This window comes from Equus przewalskii, chromosome 1 (genome assembly GCF_037783145.1).
Source record: "Equus przewalskii isolate Varuska chromosome 1, EquPr2, whole genome shotgun sequence".
Classification (NCBI taxonomy): domain Eukaryota; kingdom Metazoa; phylum Chordata; class Mammalia; order Perissodactyla; family Equidae; genus Equus; species Equus przewalskii.
In genome coordinates, this window is record NC_091831.1 from 127,404,331 (window position 1) to 127,429,901 (window position 25,571).

The 25,571-nt window shown below is 46.5% G+C and overlaps 1 long non-coding RNA gene across 1 annotated transcript in view; it reads right to left on the minus strand.

Annotated features, from left to right (window-relative positions):
- Positions 1-3,178: 3,178 nt before the first annotated feature.
- The window catches only part of LOC103558600 (uncharacterized), a 34,667-nt gene continuing 12,274 nt past the window's right edge, over positions 3,179-25,571 (minus strand). The window contains exons 2-4 of the long non-coding RNA XR_546771.2: positions 17,573-17,818; positions 7,718-7,889; positions 3,179-5,887 (exon numbers count right to left, since the gene is read on the minus strand). This is a non-coding gene — a long non-coding RNA (uncharacterized lncRNA). The remainder of the gene's footprint in view (positions 5,888-7,717; positions 7,890-17,572; positions 17,819-25,571) is intronic.

Sequence of the window (25,571 nt, forward strand, 5' to 3'; positions counted from 1 at the left end):
CCAAGTCGCTTTCGTGACTGCGTTCGACCTCAGTGTGTGTCTGCCGTTGCTAAAAATCTTGTCCTCTCCTTCCTTGTTCGAGGTGGCTGTTTGCTGGAGAGCATGTATCACGAGGATATCCAGTAGGTGTTGGATTTCTGGTCATTGATATACCAAATATGAGCACCTCCTGTGTGCCGGGCACTAGAAATAGGAGCAGGACCAAAGTCAAAATGCCGCTGCCCTCACGGAGCTGACGGTCTGGCAAGGTGGGCAGATGGACAGACATCCTCAGGAGTGAGGTTGGCATCATGTGATATTATAAAGGAGTTTTGGAAAATACTTGGCAAGGAGTCTTAACAAGGTCTAAGGTCAGGAAATATGGAAGTAACACATGTAGGCACCTTGCATGTACTGGTTTCTTTAATCCTCATGACGTAAGAAATTGAAGTCCTAGTGAGTTGAATAGTTTGCCCAAGGTTATATGGCTAGGAAGTGGCACAGTTGGGATTTGAACCTGGCAGATTGGTTTCCTAACCACCATGCTATACAGCCCTCCTGGGCTCCTGGAAAAGGTGATGTTCAGCTGAACCCTGAAAGAGCCATTGGTGTTGGGCCAAAAAGTGGAGGAAGAGTGTTTCAGGCAGTGGGAACAGCACATGCAAAGACCTAGAGTTCTCCCTGGAGAAACTCAAGGCAGGAGGGTCACAAAGGAAGAGGTTATGGTGAGAAACATTGTAGGGGATGGGGTAGGGAAGGAGAGGGCTGGAGAGGTGGGCAGGGGTCAGATCCCAAAAGACCTTAAAAACTGTGGGCCAGGGAAAGCCTTTAGCAGGTTTGACTCAAGGAAGTGATATCAGATTGAGTTTTCAGAAAAATCACTCTCACTAGTGGTTGGAAAGTAGATTTAGGATTATTTTGAGAATTAAAAGAAATGACACAACAGTGCCCAGCACAGAGCAAGTAGCCGATATGTTTCACCTGCTATTATTATTAGTATCATTATTCTTTGTTTTTAATGGCCCAGCAGAGAAGATGAGCATGCAAAGAAGACAGAGCAGCACTGTCCAGGGAGATTGGAGGAAAAAGTGTCATGGAAGCCAGAAAGGACGTCTTGATGAGCAGTGTCGGATGCGCTGTGCAGTCAGGACTCTGCCTGGGCAGTCCCTCTTGGATTTACACGTTGGAGATCATTGGTGAACTTGGTGGGAGGAGTGTCAGTAGAGCTCAGCACAGGGCGTGTGGACTAAGTCCTACCGCACAGATGGGAAATCTGCACAGTTTCCAGGTCTTCTCAGGCAACATTTATTTAAAACCTAGCCCTTTTTTCCTGAGGTTTCTTCCTGGGCCCTCTGCCAAAAGAGGGAACACGATAGCTCATGTGACTGTGGGGCAGGCACTGAGCTTATGGTGGGGACATGAGGATGGATGGAGAATGGTCCTGTCCTCCAGGAGCTCCCAGGCCAGTGGGGGGCTATCGTTCAGGTACATTTTGATAGAGGGAAAGGAAATCTTTGGAGTCTAGAGGGTTAGCACGGGCAGGAGGGAAGACTAGGGCAGGGCCACATCATGGCTTTCGTAGGCCCTGGCACCTTTGCCCTTCTGGGCCCCTTCCTCAATAAAAAAATGTTTAAAATTATATTTTATGACTGCGTGGGTATAAAGATGAATATATTATACTGAAATATTTTCTTCCACTTAAAAGCTCACTTATTTTTCTTCTGATTATAAAGGAAATTAAGACATTTTTGTAATGTGGACTTTAAGCCCTGTGCCTAATGGATGAGTCAGCCCTGCACTAGGGTGATGGGGGTTAGTGTGAGATCTCTGGGTACCTGGGAATGGAGAGGCAGGAAGGAGACACACCCTAGAGACTCCCAGTTCTGTTTAGCACCAACCCAACATCTATGGCAGACCCCACGGCCAACCAGCTCCAGGAAGGGGCAAATTTGGGTGCTGGAGATTGAGAGCTCAGGGGGCTCCTGCTGCAGAGACTTTTTCACGGAGGAGGAAGAAGCAGGCTCCTTGCTGACAAACCCCTCTGGGCCAAGAGCTTCGCCAGCAGCTGATGGCAGACGAGACTAGATGTGGTTCAGCTGGAGCCACTTCACATCGGAGTCCCAGCTGCCTTGGTCTTGCGAAAGCAACTCATCCGCCCTCTGTCACCAATGCCACTGTCAGGGGGACAGTTTTGGGAGAGGTGGCCAGTGGACTCCCAAGGTTAGGTATCTGCTTCTGGGAAGTGCCAAGAATTCCCTGAGCTGTCAGCTTCCACCACAAAGGGAAAGGGTTTTACTCTGTGGACTTTGGGATAAGCATACATGTGTACGTGTGAGGGAGATGAGTAGGGATGTGGTGCACCATCGTTTCTGATTAATTCATTTCATTAGACACTGATGGCCTGCAAAACAAGGAGTGGGTGGGCAGTTTGTGATTTAAAGAGCCCAATTCAGATGTTTTCTTTAGAAAGTGGCTCCATGCATCTGAGCCCAACTCGCTGCTAAACCCAGGAGGTTTGTGTTGGCTTGCAGTCAGCGCAATCACCCTGCCTGTTGCCATGGTGATTCTTAGGGCTGGGTGGTGCTGCATTCAGCTCCTCACAAAAGACCCAAGGCCATGCCCCTCCCTAAACCCCCTCCACAGCCCAACCCATCCCTCTGCCCACCCCCCTCCTCTCCACTCTGCCCCACCTCATGAGTTTTCCAGCTCTTGGCCTTTGTTTTTGCTTTTGTCAGTCTCCCCCTCTGGATGGGTTTCTGTTTGTTTCCAAACTGTCTGGGGCTGTGCACCATGGAGACAGTGTCCTGGGCTGCCTCTAGCCCTGATCTGGTTAGAATAAGCCCCTCTCCTTTGCATGCATCTCCAACCTGACATTTGGAACATCCAAAACAATTCACGATATTCTGAAGCAAGATAGAAACCATCATCTCCACCCATTCCTGCTGGCACTCTTGTCCACCTGGAAAGGGTTTTTAGGAAATTTCCAGTGTTCCACCATAGTGTTCATATAGTGCAGCCCTGAGAAGGGGAAGCAGCGTTTATTAAATACCTACTGTATACCAGCCATTGGGCTAGGCTTTGCTTGTGTTAAAAATCTGGTGGTGAAGTTGATGTTTCCAGCATTAAAATCCAACTGCAAGCTGCTTGAGGGCAGGGCCCAGGTTGTTTTGGCATACCCAAGTGTCTAAGATATGGCAGATACTCAAGAAAAGTTTATTGAGTGAATAAATGGATGAAAGAATGCAAGAAACTTCCCTGCCAGTGGAGAGGGTAATGATTGAATGTCAGCCAAGGTCACTGAAGTTAGACTTGAGAAAAAATGCACTGGCAAAGCAGTGTGGCTGGCTGGGTGAGGGTTTCAGATAAGATTGTGGACATTTGTTGCATTTCAGAGAATGCCATTTGCTCTCTGTCACCAGAAGTACCTTTTGGGCATAGTGGGGAGGAGGCAGGACAGAGCCTTTTGTTTCACCGAAAAAGCTCAGAGTTAAAATGCGAGAAAAGGTAAACTATTGATTTGATGCTTATTCATACACATGTGTAAATGACTGACGACAAAGCCTTTACTAAGAATGGGTTTTAGTAATGAGTTGGTGGGAGTGGCAGTGCTACAGAAAGAAATCACTGGAGATTCAAGGGCAAGAGGAGCTTTGTGTGAAGGGGTGTGGGGAGAAAGGGAATGCTGGGCTACTGGAGTCAAACTTCTCTCAGTGGCCATTTGGCCAAGGGAAGACTCCAGTGAAGACAGTATGTGGTGCCTGCAGGCCCTTCCAGCCCTGATACCCTTGGTCAGTTCAGTCAAACTGGCCACGAGTTGGGTAGGAAGGAGACAAGGCCAGTTGGAATTCCTGGGAAGTATGGGTGGCAGACTGGCTTGCAGATGTTGTTTTAGTGTTCTTAAACAAGTACCGGCTATCCTGAACAGGCCTATGACGTTGTCTATGAGGAGTCTGTAGGGATTTAAAACTAGCACATCAGTTATATTTTTAGAGGGCTTGAGAGTGCTTGAAGAGTATTTGTCTTCTTAGTTCTTTGACCATTAATTTCCTTTGGATGACATCTGTTGTTCTCGTCACCCACGGTTCTTTCACCCTCCTGGTACCCTACCCCAGATTCACTCTGGAGAACCAACCCCTTTTCCACTCGCACTGCATCTTGGTAAAGCTCATTGCCCCTTCTACCCACGCACTCTCGGGGCGGAGCAGTGGCTCAGGCCCCAGCCAATCAGCAAGTTGCATTTCCCTGGCCTCAGTGATTGGTTCAGATATGGGCATGTGACCTGATCAGAGTCTACAAGGAGATTTTTGCTGACGGGCGGCTGGGGAAAGAGAGCTTGCATTCCCACTGGAACTCAATATGAGAGGCTGGCTCTACTGCCGTCTCGCTGCCATGCGAAGCCTCAGACTGACACCAACAGAGTGGAAACAGCCAAGAAAGGAAGAGAAACTGAGTCCTGATGATGTTATTCGAGTACTGAGTCCAGTTGTGCCTAACGCCAGACTTTTCACTTATGTGACCAATAAATTCCTTTTTACTTAACAGAGTTTGAATCGGATCTTGTCGGGAATAAAGTGGGGAGGGATCTGCCATCCTGGAATTTCATTGTTTTTTGTGTAAACCCTTTATTAAATATAGAGATGTGAATTCCAAATGAGTGAGTCAGGCCTGATGAAGTTTGCCGTGACCCTTGGACTATCCCCACAGAGCACTCAAACCTGTGCAAAATGAGAGATGGGCAAAACACACACACAAAAGACATTATGTTCTGGGACCTTCTGTAGCCTGAGCATCAAGTTGCCTCCTTGGGTCAACTTGGACTCTTCTCCAGAAAGGCTTCTAGCCTAGGAAACCCCAGGGCATGCTGAGGTCTGCAAGCAGCAATGGGTAGATGTGACCAGGGTGGGGTTATAAGCTACATTGGAGGGGCCTGGCCCTCAGGAAGACCAGAGATTGGGTCTGCACCAATAGAAGAAATGAGAGAGAAAGGCACTATCATTTATCAAGTCCATCCTGCACTTGTATTGAAAAGACTTATTGAAAGAATAATTCTTTCTTGCATTGAAAGAATTATCTTATTTAATCCTCACAAAAAGGATCTGGGCTGGTGGTATAGGGAGGCTGGAGTGGGCAACACCAGGCCCAGGGGAAGCAAAATGAGCTCTCTTCCCAGGCAAAGATCGTTTGTTAGCTCTGCTATGTCTCATAAGCGCTGGGCACCTGGGATGCTGGCAGTGGGACCACAGGAAGGCTCCCCTGATGCCCACGCTATTAACGAGAGCTCTGGGCTCAGCTCCATTCACCTCTCCAGCACTGTCATCATCACTGGAGACCCAGGAGGTGGACTCAGAGGCACATATGGCACTGAATGTGGGGCAGGGAGGGCAACCCCTCCCTTCCATCCCCGCTGCCTGCTCAGAGCTCGGGGAGCCTGCTCTGATTAAATTGCCTTCTTCGAGGGGCCGGCCCGGTGGTGCAGCGGTTAAGCGCACACGTTCCTCTTCTCTGTGGCCTGGGGTTCGCTGGTTTGGATCCCAGGTGCGGACATAGCACCGCTTGGCAAAAAGCCATGCTGTGGTAGGCATCCCACATATAAAGTAGAGGAAGATGGGCATGGATATTAGCTCAGGGCCAGTCTTCCTCAGCAAAAAGAGGAGGATTGGCAGTAGTTAGCTCAGGGCTAATCTTCCTCAAAAAAAAAAAGAAAAAAGAAAATGCCTTCTTCGAGACCTTGCATCCAGGGGCTGCCTGCAGCCAAATCCCCCTGATGGTCTGAGATGTTCCCGACGTCAGAGGATAAACAGTCTCCCCTGTTCGGCCAGCTGTGCCAAGCAGCATTCCTGTCTCTCAGCCCCGCCCGGCTGGGTGGGGCTGCTGTCCTTTGTCCACCTCCAGCAGAGGCCTGGGGGACCTGGCGAGTGGGTGGAAGGGAGAGGAGAGGTCGCCCGCTGTCTCCAGACTGCACAGGACATTCCCTCGCCTGAGACCCCACTTCACCCCCACGCCACTCAAGCCACTCCTGGACCAAGCTCTGTGTTTGTAATAATGACTCTGTGACGTCGGGGGAGGCCCACACCAGGCCACTGTCCCTGGAATCGGAGTCCCTTCACCCTTGCCCAGGGGCTGCTGGGGGAATTTGAGACTCCTACATCATTCTAGCTAGATCTGAAGTCATCACACCCAAATGGCTCATTTTACAGAGGTGGACGCAGCAAGTCAGCGGCAGAAGCAAGACTAGCCGCTGGGCCTTTCCTTGTGATCCACTGCCTTGGGACACTGGGGATGCTGTGGCTAGAATGATGGGAGGGGCTGAGAGGGGTGGCCCATGCTTTTGGAGAGGAGCAGAGGTGTTTTCATCCTACGCCTGTTTTGGAGATCAGGCTTGCAGCCAAGCCATTTCCTGAGGAAGCAAGGCTTCTGGAAAAGCACTGTTCACCACCCCCTCCTAAATCATCCTGTCGGGATTAGAGCTGGGGCAGCGGGACCTGAGTGTGGCTCTGCCACCATCCAGGGTCCAGTGCCCAGCCTGGGCTTGGCCAGGTTATGGGAGGCGGCAGAGGACAGAGGGCAGAATGCTTGGGAAGGGGGAGCCCGCCCAGCACACACCATGTGCTTCTCTGTACTAACACTCTAGCCTGGGACTGCGGGGGAGGAGAGCGCAGCCTTTCTCAGCCAGCCTGCAGAAGGAATTCCTCTAGGAGCCCCCTCTGGCTGCAGACAGGAGCGGGAGGGAGGCAGACAGTGTGGGAGCCCAGGGTGGCCCTGGGGTCTCTGTGGACAGGTGTCTCAAGTTTGTCTGTCCCAGTCTGTCTCGGCCTACAGCTTCGTCTTTGTCCAGCTGCGTGTGTCAGTGTGGATTTGTGTAACTGCTTCGTGTTTGCATGTGTAGGCGGCTGCATTTCTGGTTGGAGCTGGATTCCTCAGTTGGAAAGGGTGTACTTAGGTGTCTGCCTGCGTATGTGTGTCCACATCTCTGTGTAAGCTGAGTATGTGGGTAACTTCAAGGCATAGTGTGGGCCTCTAGGTCTTTGCATAGATGAGTGGGAATACGCCTGCCTACGTGGGTCCTTGGGCATGTGAGCGTGTAGGTTGTTTTGGTGTAAACATGTACCTGTTTTTCTAGCTGTAAGTTTAGACATGTTGTGTCTCTGGGAACATGGGCACATATTTGTCAATAAGATGTTGGTGAGTCTCTGAGAGCACGTATGCCTGTCTATTTACATTTGTGAGGAGCTTTCATTCACTCATTCATGGATTCATTCATACAGTGATTTGCTCATTTACTAAGAGACATCTTTAAAGCACTTGCTCTGTGACTGGCCCCACACTGGGCACTGGAGGTTAGAGAGGTGTCCAGGGCAGCTCCTAACATTCATAAGACCCAGGGCAAGAGTCCAAATGAAGGCTTATATTCGTATGTCTAAATATGTAAATGTCATAAGTCAAAACAACAAACTTCTAAATAAAATACTCAATCCTCATAACCTGGAAGGCTGGGTTTGATTTTGAATTTCCAGCTCCTCTGAGTTCTGTGCTGGAACTCAGCCACACGGAGCGAGCGGCCCCAGCCTCTTTCCCCATCCTGGCTCTGTCCTGTACCTGAAGGCCCTCACAGGCAGCATGTGTTCCTCCTCATATGTGTCCAAACTCCATGACTGCACCTCACAAACAGCTGCCCCTTGGCCACCATTGGTAACTGTGAATAATGGCTCTGAGTGGGAAATAATGGGGACCCATGTACCTGAGTTGTAGTCCAGGAGGGGTCTTGGGCTCCCAGTGGACCCATTCTCAGTCCCAGGGACTTCTCACTGTGTAGGGTGGAGTGTGGTCAGAGTAGAGCCAGAGTGTGGCCATCTAAAGGCTGGGCCTGGGGTAAGGGCCCTTTTTGCCTGTTTCCTCATGGAACTTGCCATCTGGAAAGGAAGCACAGCAGGTAGAGAGATGAGAGCAATATAACACATGGGTGTAAGTGCCTGTGTGTGTCTCTCTGCCTGTGTATCCATGTCTCTGCCTGTCTGCCCATGTGGATATCTATATGTGTCTATGTGTGGGTTTCTCTGTTTGTTCATCTTTGTCTGCCTTGTTTCCTAGAAGGCAAAGCTTACAGTTTTTCTCCCAGCCTTCCCTCCCCTGGGTTGGCTTAGGACTATGAGACGGGCTGGGGTGGTGGTAGGGACACTGATCTGAATCTGAACCACTGTCCTATGAGCAGTTTAGACTCACTCTGTGATCTGGCCTCAGTTTCCTCATCTCTAGGATGGAGGGGCTGGCTTGTCATGTCTTTAACTCACAGGCCTTGCTTTTTTTACAGAAGGAGTATGATTGATTTCCTGACTTAGTTACTTTCTGGAAGTCAAATTGAGGGATGCCTAATTGTAGAAGCTCTGGGTTCAGACAGAACTGGATTCGAATCCCATCTCTGCTATATACAAACTGTGTTTCCTTTAGAGTTACTTAATCTCCTTCAGAGCTGTGAGGATTAAATAAGATAATGTGAGTACCCTGCCAAGCTCTCAGAAGTTCAATAAATATTAGCTTCTGTCCTTATCTAGGATCTTTCCCAACTTTCATACCTTACAAATTCTGGGTTCGGTAGACACACTGACTAATTGAAATCACTGGAACCACATGTGTAGGGAGTTCTGGCCCTCTGTTGTTTGGGGGGTGCGGACAATTGGGTGAGAAAATCTGGCCCTTTCTTCAATGCCTTTTAAAAAGCTGCCAGTTCAGATCTGTGTGTGAGCCGCTCCCTGCATCTCATCTTGGATGTGGACCCTTAAATTTTCTGTCTTGCGTAAAGCACCGTGAAACACAGGTTTGACTCCCTCTTCTGACCTGATCCTGCCCCTCGCAGTTTGCTGAGCTAAGCAGGATCAGGCCACAGGGCAGAGCTGGGTCAGGTAAGGCCTCAGGCTCCTCAACATGTCTGGGCCTGCCTGACCAGCCCCACTACTGGGCCCATCCAGCCAGGCGGACGGCACCTGTCTCCTATGATTGATACTCCTGGGAGGGCATTGCTCTGCTCCTGGCAGAGGTGGCCTTAGGATCCTGGAGCACTGGGGAGACGGATGAGACCTCCATGACCCCTGTCCCCTCAAGGCCTCTAGAATGGCTGAGTTCCAGCAGGAGCAACACGAAGAGAGTTGGGGAAGGGCAGGTGACAGCGCCTCATGGCCAGAGCTGGTGGGGGATGATCATGTCGGGAATCCCCTGGAGCCTGTGAAAACTGGCGTCTCTTGGGCTCTCCTGAAATATCCCTGACCCAAGGGGAATGAGGGAGGGGTCTAGGGCCTAGCCAGGGTTGCTGAGTTGGGAAATGCTCTGAATATGACCTCAGGGTGGCCAAGGGGCTGAGGGAGGCCCTCAAGGAGAGGGTCTGCCCTTGAAGCCAGGCTGGCCATCCCTCTGGCCACTGCCCCCCTCCCCGTGGGTGACTGGGATGTGGTTTGATGATCTCCCAGCTCCAGGGGTTACCGGGGAGGTGGGAACAACTTAACCTGCGAAAGGCTCTCTGGGGGTCATTGTGATTTCCCTCCACCTTCTCTGGGCTGCTATATTTGGGGCCAGAACTGGGAATTTTCCTCTTGAAAAAAAATTGAAAGCAAGGGAGCAAGCAGTGGGTTGAGGCCAAAGCAAAGTGTTTAAGGAAATTTCTGCTTCATGTTGGCTGGGACAGGGAATGTCTGGGCAAAGAGCTGCTGACGGCCAGGGTCTCTGGAAGTAAACACACCGCCTCCGATGGCGGCCCTGAGCTCATTTCCCTCAGCAGTGTGAGAGGGGATGATGTCACCAGAGCAGGACCTCCTGGTCATGGAGTTTGTCAGTGAGCAGGACGCAGGCAGCCTGGGTGCTGCTGGCCAGTTATTGCAAACAGCTGCTCCCACACAGGCAGCTCTGACACCCTCTTACACATACTCATCTATGATGGGACTCCAGCCACATCCATGACCCCACAGCCAGGGCATTCCTGGGAAAATGAGATTAACCGTGAAGTTCCCAGCTTTCACGCAAGGCCTCTTCCTCAACCAAAGAGCTAGGCTTTTTCTGGTCTGTGGAGAGGGGCACCTAGGATGGGTTCAGTTGTAAGGAGTGGCCCCTGGAGGTACACCAGGCCCATGTCCTGCCCCTGCGGAGAGCAGGCAGTGGCAACGTGCACCATAACCTGTCTCCTGGGGCCAGGCAGCCAGGTCCAGTGGGGGAGTTTCCATGAACAGAGAGCCCAGGTCAGGGGAGGTTGGCAGGTGGGGTGGGGAAGAAGCCACAAAGCCTTCTCTGTGTCTCCTGCACAGGCTCGTCTTGAGCACAGCAGTCGCCAGGTGAGGCTTTTATGGGGTTTGAAAGCCCTGCAGTAGAGTTTTTGAAGAGCAGCTGCCAGACTTAGGGCCAGGCTGTGCAGCCTTCGCCTATTCACCCTGTGCCATGTCCACTTCACCTCTTGGCCGGGCAAAGGGGAGCAGTGAGCCTCCAAGTTGACAAGCGGCCCAGAAGCTTCTTGGAACTGGGCCTTGGCCTGTCACTTCTTTGTATCCCCCAGAATCCTGGACTGATTTCACAGGGGGCTCATCAGTCACACACACCCATCCCACATTGCAACCAGCCCACTCAATGCCCATCTGACCTATTCCAGGCTGACTGAAAACCTCAGACTGACCGGCAGGCTCACAGAAGACTCGCTGCCTGCCTCATGTACAGCCTGACCAATAGGCCAACCCACTAATTTAGTCTCTTTATTAAAAAAAAATGTTTGAACACCTCATTTGTGCCAGTTCCTTTTCTGAGTGCAGGGAATATAGCAGTGAATGAGACAGACAAGATCCCTGATCTCAGGGAGCTGACAGTAAGCAAATAAAACAATGACAGAGTGTGATATATAGATTATGAAGGAAGTAAACAGGATTCTGTGGGAGAGAGTACCTAGCAGGCCCTACATGGATATAATGGTCAGGGAAGACCTCCCTGACACATTATCTGAGACCTAGGCGATGAGAACGAGAAAAAAACCCATGCAAAGAGCATGTGGAAAAGCGTTCCAGATAGAGGGAAAAGCAATGTCAAGGCCTTGAGTTGGGACAGAGCTTGGCAAAATCTTGGAATATCCAGAAGACCGATGTGACTAAAACATGGTGAGCAAGGGGAAGCTGGCATGTAGATGAGGTTGGAGAGGAGGGCAGGAGCAGACCATATGGGGCCTTGTAAAGCACAGTAAGGACTTAGGTGGATGTGAGGGCAAGACCCTGTGGGCTTTAAGCAAAAGTATGACACCTTCAAGAAGAAATAGATAACCTGAATAGCCCTATATCCACTAAAGAAATTTAATTTATAGTTAAAAAATCTTCCCATAAAGAAAATTCCAGACATACATGCCTCTACTGGTGAATTATACCAAACGTTTAAGGGAGAAAAAAAATACCAATTTTATACAAAATTTTCAGAAATTCGAAAAGGAAGGAATACTTCCCAACTCATTCTATGAGGCTAGCATTACTTGATACCAAAACCAGACAAAAACATTCCAAGGAAAGAAAATGACAGACTAATATCCTTTATGAACTTAAATACAAAAAAATTAATCAAAATTCTAGCAAAGTAAATCCAACATACATAAAAGGATAACTCATCATGACCAAGTGGGTTTACTGAGAAATGCCAGGTTTGAAATGTTCGAAAATCAATTAATGTAATTCACCATATTAACAAACTAAAAAAGAAAAAAAACATGCAATCACCTCAATAGATTCAGGAAATTGATTCCACAAAATCCAACCTTCATTCTTGATAAACACCCTCAGCTAAGTAGGAAAAGAAGGGCAGTCCTTCAACCTGGCATCTGTGAAAAACCTAAGGCTAACATCATAATTAGTGGTTCAACATTGAATCTTTCCGTCTAAGATTGGGAATGAGGCAAAAATGTCTGTTACCACTTCTACTCAACATTGTACTAGAGGTCCTAGCCAGTACAATACAGCAAGAAAAAGAAACAAGAAGCATGCGGGTTGGAAAGGAAGAAGTAAAACTGTCTTCACTTACAAATGACACGATCATATACACAGAACATCCTAAGTGATCTACTTAGGAAAAGTGACCAAAGTTAACAAGCGAGTTTAGCAAAGTTGCAGGAACCAGATCAATACATGAAAATCAATTGTATATGAGCAATGAATGCTTGGAAATTGCATTGTAAAAACAATACCATTTATAATACTGTCAATAATATGAAATACTTAGAGATAGATCTGACAAAAGCTGTGAAGATTTGTACACTGAAAACTACAAAACAGTGCTGGGAGAAATGAAAGAAGACCTAAATAAATGGAAAGAGGTACTGTGTTTATGGTTCAGAAGACTCAATATTTTTAAGATGGCAATTCTCCCCAAATTGATACATTTAGATTCAAAATAATACCCATCAAAAGCTCAACAAGGGGGCCGGCCCGGTGGTGCAGCGGTTAAGTTCGCATGTTCTGCTTCTTGGTCACCCGGAGTTTGCCAGTTCGGATCCCGGGTGCGGACACAGCACTGCTTGGCAAGCCATTCTGTGGTAGGTGTCCCACGTATAAAGTAGAGGAAGATGGGCATGGATGTTAGCTCAGGGCCAGTCTTCCTCAGCAAAAAGAGGAGGACTGGCAGTAGTTAGCTCAGGTCTAATCTTCCTCAAAAAAAAAAAAATGCTCAACAGGGTTTTTTGTAGAAATCAATCAACTGACTCTAAAATGTATATGGAAATGCAAAGGACCTTGGATAGCCAAAACAACTTCTAAAAGAATTATAAAGTTGGAGAAGTGTCCCTACTTGATTTCAGGACTTATTATAAAGCTACAATAATCAAGACAGTATGGTATTGATGTAAAGATATGCATATAGGGCTGGCCCGGTGGCACAGCGGTTAAGCGCACACGTTCCGCTTTGGTGGCCTGGGGTTCGCCAGTTCGGATCCCGGGTGCAGACATGGCACAGCTTGGCAAGCCATGCTGTGGTAGGCGTCCCACATATAAAGTAGAGGAAGATGGGCACAGATGTTAGCTCAGGGCCAGTCTTCCTCAGCAAAAAGAGAAGCATTGGCAGCAGATGTTAGCTCAGGGCTAATCTTCCTCAAAAAAACAAAAAGAGTGAGGGACAGTTTAACACAGACTCAGACTGTCTCTAAAATAAAAAAATTTTAAAAAAAGATATGCATATAGATGAATGGAACAAAAAAGACAGTCCAGAAATAAAGCTCCACACATATTGCCAATTGATTTTTGATAAGAGTGCTAAATCATCTTTGAGGAAAAGATAATCTTTTCAACAAATGGTGCTGGAACAACTGGAAATCTGTGTGGAAAAAAAGTGAACCATTGCCCTTATCTCATGCTATACACAAAAATTAATTCAAAATGGATCACAAACCTAAATGTGAGAGCAAAAACGTAAAACATCTGGGAGGAACTCTTCATAACCTTGGGTTGGGCAGAGTTCTTAGATATGACACAAAAAGTGCTATCAATAAGAGAAAAAGTTGGTAAACTAGACCTCATTAAATTTAAAACTTTTGTTGTCCGAAAGATACCACTAGGAAAATGAAAAGTTGGTCATCAGTGGGAGAAAATATTTGCAAAACCTATATCCAACAAAGGACTTGTATCTAGAATAAATTTTTTAAAAACCTCTTTATATACCTAGAATATATAAAGAACAAAGGATTTGTATTTAGGATATGTTTAAAAAGTATCTTCAGCTCAATAAGAAGACAAAAAATGAAAAATTTTTTGAATGAGCCAAAAGTTTGAACTTCTCCAAAGAAGATACAAATGGCGAATAAGCACATAAAAAGATGCTCCTTTGTTATCAGAGAAATGTAAATTAAAGCATAATGAGACACCACTACACACCGACTAGAAAAACTAAAATCAAAAGACTGACCATACCAAGTGTCGGCAAGCACGTGGAACAACTATAACTCTTCTACACTGCTGGTGGGAATGTAAAATAGCTTAAACACTTTGGAAAACAGTTTGGCAATTTCTCAAAAAGTTAAACACATACCTACCATATGACCCAGTCATTCCTATCCTAGGTATTTATCCAAGAGAAATGACAGCATAAGTCCACACAAAGACCTACACATGAATGTTTATAGCAGCTTTATAGACAGTACCTAAAAACTGGAAACAACCCAAATGTGCATCGTCAGGTGAACGGTTAAACAAATTGTGGTACACCCATACAATGGAATACTACTCAACAATAAAAAGAAATGAATTATTGATACAGTGAATAACATGGATGAATCTCAAAATCATTAAGCCATATAAAAAAAGAGTATATACTATATTATTCCATTTATATAAAATTCTGAAAATGCAAACTAGTCTATAGGGATGGAAAGCAGATCAGTGGTTGCCTGAGGATGGGAGGTGGGAGAGGGAGGGCTGGATTTCAATGCAGCACAAGGAAACGTTTTGGGGTCATAGATATGTTCCTTATCTTTATTGTATTGATGATTTCATGGGTGTATACATATTCTAAAACTTATCTAATTGTACACTTTAAGTGTGCAGTTAATTGTATGTCAATTATAGCTCAATAAAATCGTTCAAAAATCTGTAACCTGATCTAATTTGCTTTTTAAAAAAATTTACTCAGGTTGCTGTGAGAAGTGCCTGGGGGCGGGGCACCAGGAGAAGCTGGGAGTCATCAGGAGGCTGGTACAATATCTGAGTGAGAGATGCCGCTGGCTGTGGAGACGGTGGGAATGGAGGGCAGTGGACAGATTCAAGAAATATTTTGAGAATTGAACCACAAGGCTTGCTAGCAGTTGTATATAAGGCATGAGGGAAGGATGGCTGTTTCCCACTTGAGTGCTGGCTGGCTGGGGATGCCTGGCCTGGAAGATTTGTGGGTGATGGTCGGAGTGGAACAAGAGTTCTGTTTTCATCCACCTGTGAAGATGGCTGAGTTTCATGAGAAGGGTCTGGGTGGAGATAAAATTTGGGAGGTATTGGCAAAGAAATGGCATTTTAAAGCCAAATGAATGGATGAGATCACATAGAGAGACTAGACGAAGAAGTCTGAGAATTGAGCCTGGGGCATTCCAACACTTGGAGGCCCTGAAGGAGCCGGTGAAGCTCATCAGGAAGGAACTGGAGAAGTACCCAACTGTAGTAATTTCCTAGGGCTGCTGTAACCAATTACCACAAATGGAGTGGCTTAAAACAACCAGAAGTTTATTCTTTCACCGGAGGTCAGAAGTTCAAAATCAGATCACTGGGCTGAACTCAAGGTGTCAACAGGGCCGCACTCCTTCTGGAGGCTCTAGGGGACATTCTGTTCCCTGACTCTTCCAGCTGTTGGCATTCCTTGACTTGTGGCCACATCATTCCAATCTCCAACTCCATGGTCACATTACTTCCTCCTCTTCTGTTCAAGTCATATCTCCTTTTGCCTTACTCTTATAAGGACATTTGTCATAGGATTTAGGGTCCCCCCGGATAATCTGGAATGATCTGCTGGTCTTGAGATCTTTAGCTTAATTACACTCACAAGTATCTTTTTTTCAAATAAGGTAACATTCACAGGTTCTGGAGATTAGGATGTGGACATATCTTTTTGGGGGCCTCTATTCAACCCACTGCACTAACTGACTGACAGACTAAAGTAGTGACTACTTGAGTAATGCAAGATGGCAGGACTTCCTGTGCTTGGGAGGAGAACTGAGGAGGTATAGGATCCAGGCTGCTGCAGGTTTGAGCGTGTGTGTGGGAGAGTCTCATGAAGGGGGAAGTACTGCAGACAGGAGTCTCCCAGCCCTCCCAGTCCTGATTCAGCAGCTGGTGGGGGCCATCCACACAGCAGCCAAAGTGATCTTCAGAATGCAGATCTGTTCATGTCACTCTCCAGTGAGTGATGCTTCAGTAGCTTCCCACAGCTTTTAAGCCAGGTACCAATATCCTCTCCTGGCCTACAGAGCCTGGGGGCCTGGCCCCAACCCACCTCTGCAGGCTCGTCTCCCACAGCCCTCCCCTGGTATCTGCCTCCAGACACACTGGAGGCTTCTCAGGCCACCTTCCTCCTGCCGTAGGGCCATGGCCATTGTTCACTCTGCCTGGAAGGCTCTTCTTCAATCTTTCACAGAGGTAGCATCCACTAATGCTTCAGCTCAACCCAGATGTCTCTTCTTCAGGGAATTCTCCTTGGGTCCCTGGTCCAGGTCACACAAATATGTGATACAATTTCTCATGGCTCCCTGTACTCACCTTTCATAGCACTATCAAACTTTACAATTGTGTAGCTATCTGTAATATTATTTTAGTCTTTATCTCCACCACTAGACTGTAACTGCGATGAGGGCAGGGTTTGTATGACTCACCACTCTGTCCCAAGAGCCTTGTCCAGTGCTAGGCACACAGAAGGGGTATGCAGCAATTTAAAACACGTCTGCAAATTTTTTAACATTCTTCTCATAAAGAGATAGAGTCTAATTGTGATATTGAACCTGAAGTGAGTTTGTTCACCAATTGCACAGCAAGCCAATCTCTGACACTGGGTGTAGTGAAAGAAAGTAGGAATTTGATCATTGCACAGTGCTGGGCAAGGAGAGAGGGCAGATAACGCTGAAATCCCAAACTCCCCCAAAAGCTAAAAGGAAGGATTTTTATTTGGGGTTTTAGGTAGGGGAGGGGGAGCATATGGCCTTGCTGGTTGGAGCTTTCCTACCAGCCTGTCTTTGGCCTTGAGACTACTTGCAGAGATGGGGGAGCCCGTGACCTTGCTGGCCAGCAGCTTTCCCACCAGCCTGTATCTCTTTGTGGGGAGGAGATAATGAATCCAGGTGCTTGTCCTTGGCGGTGTCTATCTCCATGGAGGATAGTGGATTCTAGAGCCAGGAAGCCAGAGAGTAAGAAGGGAATGAGTGCTGTGGTTTTAACCCCATATATGCTGGGTTTAATGTAGGGAAACTGATATCAGGGTTAGTATCAATTGAACTCCCTTTAAATATGTGCTGGTCTAATAACTTGTGTCTAATTCACAGAAGGTGGCAGAAGTGATGCTGTGTGTCATCTAAGGCTAGGCCATAAAAGACAATATGGCTTCCTCCTGGCCTGCTCTCTTTTTGGATACTCCCTTTCAGAACCCAGCTGATATGCTGTGAGGAGGCCCAGGTCACATAGAGAGGCCACATGTGTGTGTTTCAGCCAAAAGCCCCACTAAAAACCTTGCTTACAACCAGCATCAACTATCAGACAGGAACTGAGCAAGGCTTTAGATAATTCCAGCCTCAGCTGCCTTCTGACTACAACCACATGACAGACCCTGAGTGAGAATTGCCTAGCTGAGCCCAGTTACTCCTAGAACCATGAGAGAGAAAAATAAATGATTGTTATTACTATATAAAACACTAAGCGTGGAGATGGTTCTAGTGGTAGATAGCTGGAACAGAGTCCAATAAACACTTATTGAAGGAATAAATGGAGAGAGGTCTGGTTGAAGGAATACTGTCTGTGCTTTAGCTCTATACAAGCTGTGGTTGACAACTCTCAGTTTCTCCTTTTCTAAGAGGTCCCAGAAATCCTGGAAGCCCCAATTCAGAAACTCAAAGGTCTGTACTTCTCATACTCACCCAAGGAGACTGGTGGAAACTCTCTGCTCAAGGCAAACACGACGTGGCCATCAAAAGTGAGCTCTGGGGGCTGGCCCCATGGCCGAGTGGTTGGGTTCGCGCGCTCCGCTGCGGGCAGCCCAGTGTTTCGTTGGTTCGAATCCTGGGCGCGGACATGGCACTGCTCGTCGGACCACGCTGGGGCGGCGTCCCACATGCCACAGCTGGAAGGACCCACAACGAAATATACAGCTGTGTACCGGGGGGCTTTGGGGAGAGAGAGGAGAAAAGTAAAATCTTTAAAAAAAAAAAAACATTAAAAAAAAAAAAGTGAGCTCTGGCAGGAAGCTCAGAGAGCATTCACATCATTCGGGGTTCTTAATCTTGGGCATGGTCTCAGGGGAGCAAAAGCATACATTTTCTCTGTGTATGTGTATTTTCCTGGGGAAAGGATCTCTAGGCTCTAATTTTTATAAGATTCTTAAAAGGTCTATTCCCAAAAGTGTTAAGAACTATTGGTCTAGTCCAACTAGCTTGATTTCTAGGTTAAGAAACTGAGGACCCTTCATTTTCTGGCAATAAGGTAGGCTAGGTACCCCCAAATAAGCTTCCTTTTGAAAACAATTCTGGTTAAAAGAAAAAACAATATTTTTTTAACGCACCCATGGCAAGAAAGTGAGGAATACTCAGGCCAAAAAATTCAAGAATCCAGAGAAGTAAGCTGAGCAATGAGACTGAATTTTGCTGTGAGGACATTCCAATCTTATTTATTTATTCACTTGTAAAAAACATATAACATGAGATCTACCCGCTTAACAGGTTTTTAAGTGTGCAGTACAGTATTGGCAACTATAAGCACAACGTTATACAGCAGATCTCTAGAACTCTTTCATCTTGCACAACGGGAACTTTATCATTTTTATTTTTTAACTCAGTAAACTTGTACTTGAATTTTCATGGTCTTGTAGGGGTGGAGTGAATTGAGAGAAACCAGTGGTGTGCTAGTAACTTGTTCTCCAACAAAACAAAGCATCCTGCTTTTCCTGTTTGCTGATTTCCATGGTGTAAATACTCCCACTATGGCCAATTTCAAGCTATCAAGGTACTAAGAACTGGCATGAAAAATTCATGGATATTTGGTTCTTCTGAGCTGGTAGGAGCCAATTTCAGCACATTACTGAGAGAAATTCAAGGCCCTTCTAAGGTGGGAAGTCTAACAAAAACCTACCCCACCCAAGATTGGGACTTCAGTGAATGAATGAACTAGATATAAGCACTATCACCTCCCAACAGACTAGAAAGAAGAATACTTTTCTTAATTTCCCTGTTCTCAGAAGAAAAGAAAATATCCCCTGCAAATTTATAACCATGAGCCATACCTACGTGGATTTGAAGCCCAAATTCGCACTATGTAGGTGGTGTGAAAAGTTTAAGTCAAGCATTTAATTTAAAGTGGGCCCTGGGGCCAGACCCATGGCTGAGTGGTTAAGTTCATGCGCTCTGCTTCAGCGGCCCAGAGTTTCACCAGTTCGAATCCTGGGCATGGACATGGCACCGCTCATCAAGCCATGCTGAGGCGGCATCCCACATGCCACAACTAGAAGGACCCACAACTAAAAATACACAACTATGTACCAGGGGGCTTTGGGGAGAAAAAGGAAAAATAAAATCTTAAAAGAAAAATAAATAAATAAGTAAAGTGGGCCCAGTCTGGTAATACCATAAGCATCTGGCAAATCAAATGCAAACCCTCCTGGGAAAACCCACCTTCATCCCAAGCCCCAAGAATTCCCGCCGACAAAGTTCCAAAAAAAGAATTAGCTACTAGGTGAAAATCACAAAACATTCAGGGAAATGACAGACTGTGGAAACAAATCTGCATAGACTTCAGATGTTGGAATTATCTGACAAATAATGTAAAATAACTATGTTCAAAGTGCTGAAAGTGTAAAAGAGAAGCTTGAAAATTTGAGCAGGGAACAAGAGACTCTGAAGAAGGACCAAGTATATTTGAACAAGAAATAAATAGAACGTCTCTCTCGAAATTTAAAATATCATAACCAAATCTATAAATTCAATGATTGTATTTAATAGAAGATTACACACAATTGAATATATCAGACACAACAAAATTAGAACTGGAGGATAGACCTGAAGAAATTCTCTAAAATGCTGCAGAAATAAAAAAGATGGAAAATACGAAAAAATGGTTAAATGACACAGAGGGTAGAGCAAGAAAGTCCAAGATACATGTAATCAGAGGTTCCAGAAGGAGAGGAGAGAGATTAGGGGTCATAAGCAATATTTGAATAGCTAGTGTCTGAGATTTATCCAGAAATCCATCGATCCATACATTCAAGAATCTCAGGAAATCCCAAAAGGAATAAATTAAAAGAAATCCACAAATAGACACATCATAGTGAAAATGCAGAATAGCAAATACCAAAGAAAGTATTAAGGACTGATTGTTTTCAAAGTAATGACAATTAGACTAAAATGGCTGATTTCTCAATAGCTGGAAGAAGTGGAAGTATACCTTAAACGTGCTAGGAGAAAATGACTGTTGATCAAAAATTCTAATATCAGTGAAAAGATATTTTAAGAATAAGAAAAAATAATGACATGATGAGACGAACAAAAACTATATTTGCCACCAGTAGGCAGAAAGAAAGTGATCCCAGATGGAAGGAATGAAAGACAAGGACTGTAGACCAAAGAAAGTGGTACATATATGAGTAAATCTAAACAAATATTGTATAAACCATAATAACAATGTCTTGTAGGCTTAAAAAAACAAGCTAAAATTCAGATACATAAAAACAATAATATATAAGCTAGGAGAGGGGAGATTAGAGTTAGTTCTAAGGTTCTTGTTTTATTTAAGAAAAATTAAAGATATTAACTTAGACAAATAAAATATGCATATTAAAATTTCTAGTGTAACCACTAAAAATAGCAAAAAAGGTATAATTTGCAAACTAGTAAAAGAGAAAAATGAAATAAGAAAAAATAATCAAGAAAACAAGAAAGAATAGAAAAAGAAACCTAGAAAAGGTGGGGGGAAATACAAAATAACAGGGTAGTAGAAATGCATCCATATATACATACACTCATAAATAAATAGATACATAAATGTGTATGTATGTATCAGTATTTTAATAAATGTAAATGGACCAAATGCTTCTGTTAAGAGAAAAAGATTGCCAGACTAGATGAAGCAAATGAATCTAGGTATAAGCCGTTCATAAGAGACATATCTAAAACGTAACACACAAAGGTTGAAAGTAAAAGGATAGAAAAATCTGTCAAATACTAACCAAAGGAAGCTGATATAACTATATTAATTTTAATCAAAATAGACTTTAAGACAAAAAGCATTATGAGAGACAAAACAGTCATTTCATAATGATAAAAGGTCCAATTCATCGGAAAGATAGAATAATCTTAAATTTATATACACCTAATAATATAACTTCAAAATAGATAAAGCAAAGAAAGCAAAATAAAAATAGACAAATTCACAATACAGTGGGAGGTGTAAACACACCTCTCTCAGTAAGTGACAGATCAAGTCAACAGTCAGTAAGGATTAGGAAAATGAGGTCCACAGAGGGGAAGTGACACACCTTCCTTCATCCTTTCACAAACGTTGAGTGCCTGCCATGTCCCAGATACCACACTTATATGTGTCGTCATTTAATCTTTAGAGAGAAAAAAATGCTCTGACTTTTATAGGTAGGAATGTTAGTCCCATTTACAAATTAGGAGGCTGAGGCTTGGAGAGGTTAAATAACTTGGATAAGACGCTCTTCCTCAGAAATCTTACATGTCAGGGCCAGCCTCGTGGCCTAGTGGTTGAGTTTGGCACACTCTGCTTCAGCAGCCCAAGTTTGGTTCTCAGGCACGGACCTATACGACTCATCGGCAGCCATGCTGTGGCAGCTTTCCACTTACAAAATGGAGGAAGACTGGCATAGACGTTAGCTCAGGGAGAATCCTCCTCAGCAAAAAGAAGAAGAAGAAATCTTACATGTCAAATCTCATTCCCTAACACAGCCTTCAACCTTCTTACTCATGGAAAACCTTAATCCACCTACACCTCCTCCTTGACTCCTTTAACTTCCGGGAGACTTCTAGTCCCAGTCTTTTTGCCCACTCCCATCACGCTTCCTTCTTCCCCATCCTGGACCCCTGGAGGGTCATTTGAATCCCTCCCTCCCTAACACCCGTCATTCCCTTGCACCCTATCCTCCTGGGCTCAGCTTATCCCTGCATGACGCCTAGAGTCTGCCTTTTCTGTTCCTGAGACTGGTTGGCCTGCTGAGACCTACTGGAGAAAGCTGCCCATCTCCACAAATTCTCCTGGTTCCTGGATCCCATTCCCCCCACTAATTCTGGGATCTTGCTCCATCAGTCCTGCTCACCCCCATATCTATAAACCCTCACTTTCTTGGCTCCTACTCACCCAACAACATACTCAAGTCTCTTCCATTCTAAAAAGGATCCTCTCTCCCCTTTCCGGCCACCACATAACCACTTCAGTCCCCTCCCCATGCAGATTTCTCCGAAGAGTAAGTAACACTGTCTCTACTTCCTCATCTCCCATCCTTCCTTCCTCATCCTCTGCAGGCTGGCTTCAGACCCCATCACCCCACTGAGACTTCTATTTCTAAAACCACCAAGAACCTACTGATTACCAAGTCCAAGAGAGATTTTTCAGTCTTTTTATAACCTGGTCTCCCCAGGCCTCAATAGCCTTAAGATAAATAGAGCTACATGAATAAAAATGAAACAATAAGCACCCCAGTTCCACCTATTCTTTTCATCCACCTGCTGAGGTGGATGAGAAGCCCCTCCAGCCTCTGCAAAGCCCACCCACGTATTTCTGAGAGCCCTCAAGCCCTCACTCCTAGGGGCTCACAAACAGCCTGATCCAGTAGGGCTTATTTCCTTGCTCTGAATTCATTGACCTCTGAATTCTAGCTTTTGTTTCTTTCTGGCCTGAGTATTCCTTACTTCATTACCAGCTCATCAGCGCATTTAAGAAGATTTTTTTTGTTTTATACAGAATTTGGTGTTGTTTTCAGAAGGAGGGTTAGTTAGAGTAGCTGGACCACTTTACCGCCGGAAGTGTTCCCAGCTTCCTAGTCTATGAAATGAGGTGATTGGACTAGATCAGTGATTCCTGACTTTTTTGGAACATAAACTATACTGGCAACTTTGGTGTCCTGTCCAGAGACCCTTGGGTTCCTTTCACCAGCTGTGTGCACCTATCCCTTCATTGAACTTTGTTCAAGGACTGTCCTGGGGCACTGGAGGCTTCTTGTCCCTTAGAGCTGGAAGTGCCTGGCAGTTTATGCCTCATGCTCAGCTGCAGGTCACCTGGCCGATGGCCAAGGACTGACTGCTGTGGGAGTGCAAATGTCCAGCCACTTTGTCTTGAGTAGGGACAAACTTAGAGGTGTAATTAATGCTCCTGAGTTCCCCTCAGGATCAGGCTGAGTATGGGGTTTAACACAAAATTGCTCTTTCCCGGCTTCTTCCCTTCCTCTGCTATCCTGCTTCCCCTTCTCCTTCACCGGATTCTCCGGGAACGTTTCTTCACTAAATCACTTACGCACGAATCTTTATCTCAGGGTTTGCTTCTGAGAGAACCTGACCTACAGCATGGATTCCCTTGAGAAGCTGAAGAAAGTTATGGACCTTGTCCCCAGAAAAACACACATACACACTTTCAAAATGTTGTGTAATTCTTTTTGCTCCCCCAAAGCCATCCATGGAACCAAGATTAAGAAGTCTAGACAAAATGATCTCTAGGGTCCCTCCATAGCTAACTTTGCCAGGTTCTCTGCTCTGTGTGGGTTTGAGGTGTTTAGTTTTGAATTCCTGAATTGGGGCTTCCAGGAGAGCGGGATCCAATTTTCTTTTAGTAAATTCCTTTTCTGTTTAAACTAGTCAGCGTTAGTTTCTCTTGCTCTCAGCTAAGAATCTAGACAGAGACACTGCCACGTGCTTTATCTTCCGGTGCCTCCTGATTCCTCTTTGTTCTCTCCACACCATGCTGGGTTTGCTCATGCTGTCTTCTCTATCCAGAGTGCCCTTCCTTTTCCTTTTCATCCAACTGCCATTCATTTTTAAACTCAGCTCTGTCAACACCTCCTCCAGGAAGCTTTCCCTGAGAGCCACCCTCAGGATGATGACCTAGAGAGGCCCCAAGAACAGGTGGCCCACACTAACCCAGGCATGTTATGGTCAGTGCATCAAGCTCACTGTTTTACAGTGATCTGTTTACGGGTCTATCTCCCCCTCTAGGGAGTAAGTTCCTCAAACGTAGGGATAGAGCTTCATTTTTTTCTGTACCCCCAGCACCTAGCTCAGGGCTTGGTACATAGTAGAAGCTAAAAACATTTGTAGGATGAATTCCTGAGTACGGGTAATTTGTGGTGAAGGCAGGCTTTAATCCAGTTTTTCTGGCCTCAAAACCCATGCATTTTCCATCTTAGATACCAGGGGGTGGAGGCAGACTTGTTGAGACGGAAGTTTTGTCCAGCTCAGTAGTTCCCTGTTCCCTCTGGCCCTGCTGAGCCCAGCCAAGGGGCCCAGAGCCTCCCTGTGCCCACACTTAATGCGCCCTCCTTTTAATGTGCCCACAGTTGGAAAACAAACCTGGGCAAGATGGCGCTCCCCATGGTGGGGGCTGTGGCCTCCGCTCTTCCTGGACTCCCCTCTGGTGGGGCCCAGTCTGGCAGCCCTGCTGTCCCCTCCTCCTTCCTGCCTTCTGTGCTGGCCCTACACCACACTCCCTGTACGTCCCTCCCTCTCCTTTCCTACCTCTGGCTGGGAGCCTGGGACCCAGGCTGTGAGTAAACCTCAGAAGAACAGGGTCTCCAGCCAGCGCCTGTTTTTCAACCACAGCTCACCTGAGGGAAACCAGCCGCTTCTTCTCCTGGCCAAGATCTCCCCTGGGGGCTGTAGCCCTGCAGCCCATCACTGCCCCAGTGAAGAACCTCGGGCCTGGGGAGGCTGAGGGCTCCGGCCTCCGCTGTGGACCTGGACTTTGGATGAAGCTCCCCCAGGCAGGGGCTGCGCCACCCGCTGGAGAGAACTGTTCTCTCCCCCTTTGTCTGAGCCCTTGACGACTCTGGGATATGGCCCTGGTGGGGGACATTCTCCTCACTGTGAGAAGCAGCTTTGCTCTCCACTCTCTTTCCGAGGCACCTGACTCCCCTGCTTTCTTCCTCTGGGCTGTGGAACCTTCTGCAGATCCTCTCTCCTCGGGATGAGGAAAGCAGACGCCACTCTCCCTCCAGGCCCCCAGACATCCTCTCCTCCCCCGGCTCAGGGCAACCGGCTCTCTCCTTGTTTAATTCTCCAGTGACTGCTGCCCTTTACCCTAATGTGCAGAGGGGGTGACAGGAGCAGGGTGACCTCAACCCCCTAGTCCCACTCTCCAGGCTCAGGGCCTGTGTCTGGGGAGGGGAAGCTGTTGCTCAGCCACAAGGCTGGGTCCCTCTGGGGAGGACCTGGCCCACCCAGCAGAGGGGTCACCAGGGCAGGTTGGTTGGGTCCAATGGCTGGGGGCTCAGAGGCATCTGTCTGTCCGGGGCCTGGCTTGGAAAGTCACAGAGCGCCCTGCAGGACCCCTCACCCGCCTTTTCAAAGTGCTTTCCCTCCACCCCTGTCAGGCATCCGTGGGATCACATTTTCGGGAAAATGGGTGGTGTGGTGCCCTCGCTCATCAAAGCAGCAGCTGGCACCTGTAAAGAGTCCCCTTAGAAAGTGCTTTTCTGTCAGAGCAAGTGGTCTCAGCTGTGGCTGCAAGTGAGAATCACCTGAGAGCTTTTAAAAATACCGACATCCAGGCCGCACCCACACCAATTAGATCAGCATCGCTGAGGGCAGGCCCGGCAGGGACATGTTCTAAAGCTCCCAGATGACCCGAATGTGCAGCATTCGAGCCTCACAAGGACCTTGAAAGACAGGCCTTGTTGCCATCCCCACTGTACAGGCAGGGCTCAGA